At 38.1% G+C, this 2,577-nt stretch overlaps 1 pseudogene; it reads right to left on the bottom strand.

The window, feature by feature from the left end:
- Window positions 1-248: 248 nt before the first annotated feature.
- The window catches only part of LOC105540622, a 60,444-nt pseudogene continuing 58,115 nt past the window's right edge, over window positions 249-2,577 (bottom strand).

The following is a 2,577-nucleotide window of genomic DNA, read 5'->3' as shown; positions in this document are numbered from 1 at the left end:
TCTCAAGAAAGAACTGGTTCAGGTTGGGTTTTGGAAAAGGAAAAAGACTTTCATCAACTTTGCTCCAGAGTGGAAAAGGCATCAAGTCTCTCCAACAGTTAGGAGCAGAATTTTTTGTTGTTGTTGTTTTTTGTTTTTGTTTGTTTGTATGAGATGGAGTTTCATTCTTGTTGCCCAGGCTGAAGTGCAATGGCATGATCTCTGCTCACCGCAATAGGAGCAGAATCTCAAACCTGCATAAATTATTTTCAGTGATCAACATCTGCATCCTCAAACTGTCCAGCAACTGTTGGTGTGATATCCACCTCCATCCCATCTTCATAATCTAATTGAATCTTCTCTCCTGACCCCAGCCATATTATACTGGCTGTTCACAGACTGAGAAACCTTTTCTTCTAATCTCTCCAATGTGGGTTGAACTTCTGCTGTTAATGGAATAATCCATCTTCATAGGTGTAAAATGTAGGGATGTCCCCTTGTCCTCATTCATGTGTTTCCACATCATATTCTTTCCATCGTAGTCATCTGAAGCCTGATCTTCAGGATCTGGCATTCACACATTGCAGTGAACATTGCCTCCAATGCTGATTTATCACTAGGTACAAATATAAATTCAGAATAAGTTCAACATAATCATCACTGTCTTCCTCTTCTTCATCAGCAACAGATTCTTTGGATTCTTCAAATTTGTCATTCACTGTAACATACAAATGTTCTCCTAGACAGTCAGGTCGGTCCCTGGATAATGCACATAAACTAATGGTGGGATAGTCCAGTGAGAATCCTAATCCAGAGCCATCTAACCAAGACAGGTGGCTCTCAGCAATGTAAAGGGTACTGGTGCGGAGGCCCTTCCTGTTCAGCACAGCCTTGGTGTCTGGCTGCTGCCGCAGATGCCCCTCTGCCAGCTCAGGTAGCAGGAAATGATTTCGGCATATATTTCTCAGTGTACCGCAATGTTAGCATTACACTGCCAAAACTCCAACTCAGGTCAACAGAAACCTCACTGCAAAATCCAATGGTTACTTTTATAACATATCTGGTTTCATTTTTCTGCAGTATTTAAAAGAGTTTACTATGACTTTTGTCTTCAAATACTTCTCCCTCTTAGCTACTATGGGCAGCTATCTCAAAGTATTCCTATGACCTTTGTGTTGTCCTCCCCACACTAGGCCCTCCATTTTCTTTGCTGACTATGTACTGGTATTTGTAGGGCTTCAGTTGTGCATATTTGTTTAGTTTCACTTGACATATTAATTTCTATGAAATGTATTGATATTTCATCTCACTAACTTAAGCCTTTTTCATTTGTAATATGGATTATTGAAACAATTCTCAGTGGTTTTCCTTCTCCCAGTCTTCCTCAAATTAATCATCTACATTGCTGTAAGAGTAATACTTCTATGTTAATTAGACCACCAAATTACTCCCATGCTTAAACAATTTTAGTGGGCTCTATACCCTCTCTAGGATAAAAGTCAAATGCACTCATGGATCTCTCTTGCTAGCCTTTACCCTTCATCTTCATCTGGTCCGCAGTTTGAACTCATTAACCATGCATCAGAATGCCTAGAGCATCCTTTTAACAACTTCTTTTTCCTCAAAAGTTCCCTATAATCTGTCAGGGCTCTGATGAAATTTTATATAACCCTATTTCTGCATCCAGAGTATAGGTTAACTGTTTCTTCAGTGAGTTCATATGGCTACCCATTCATAATCATCCTAACATTTCATATACCATATTGCAGTTGACAATTTACAATTTATTGCCCACCAGACTACAAATTTTTTGAGGACAAGGACTTTGTCTTATCTTCATATCTAGCATGGTATCTGATACAAATTAAAATTTCTGATAATTTTTAAAATTTTTAAGTTGTTGTGGGCACATAGTAGGTATGGGGTATATTTTGACAGGAGCATGCAATGTATAATAATCACATCAGGGTAAATTAGATATCCATCACCCCAAGCATTTATCCTTCATATTACAAATGATCCAATTACACTCTTTTGGCTATTTTAAAATGTATGATTAAATTAATTATAGTTATTATGTTCTATCAAATACTGGATCTTTTTCATTCTTTCTAACTACTTTTTGGTACCCGTTGGCTATCCCCACTTCCCTTGCCCCACTCTACTTCCCAGCCTCTGGTAACTGTCATTCTACCCACTATCTCCATGAGTTCCATGGTTCTAATTTTTACCTCTCATAAATAAGTGAGAACATACAAAGTTTGTCTTTTTGTACCAGGCTTTTATCACTTAACATAATGACCTCTAGTTGGATTTTTGTATATGGCAAGAGATTGGGAACTAGTTTTATTCTTCTGCCTGTGGATATCCAGTTTTCCCAGCACCATTTTTGAAGAAACTCTCCTTCCCCAACTGTATGTTCCTGGCACCTGTGTCAAAAATAAGTTCACTGTGTATGTATAGATTTGTTTCTGGGTTCTCTATTCTGTTCTACTGGTCTATGTGTCTGTTTTTATGCCAGTGTCATGCTTTTTTGGTTGCTATAGCTGTGTAGTATTATTTGAAGTCAGATAATGTGATTCCTCCAGTCTCGCTCTT

Source organism: Mandrillus leucophaeus, unplaced genomic scaffold, assembly GCF_000951045.1.
Source record: "Mandrillus leucophaeus isolate KB7577 unplaced genomic scaffold, Mleu.le_1.0 Scaffold223, whole genome shotgun sequence".
Taxonomy (NCBI): domain Eukaryota; kingdom Metazoa; phylum Chordata; class Mammalia; order Primates; family Cercopithecidae; genus Mandrillus; species Mandrillus leucophaeus.
The sequence above is the reverse complement of the archived record's forward strand: the minus strand, read 5'-3'. Positions and strand labels throughout refer to the sequence as shown.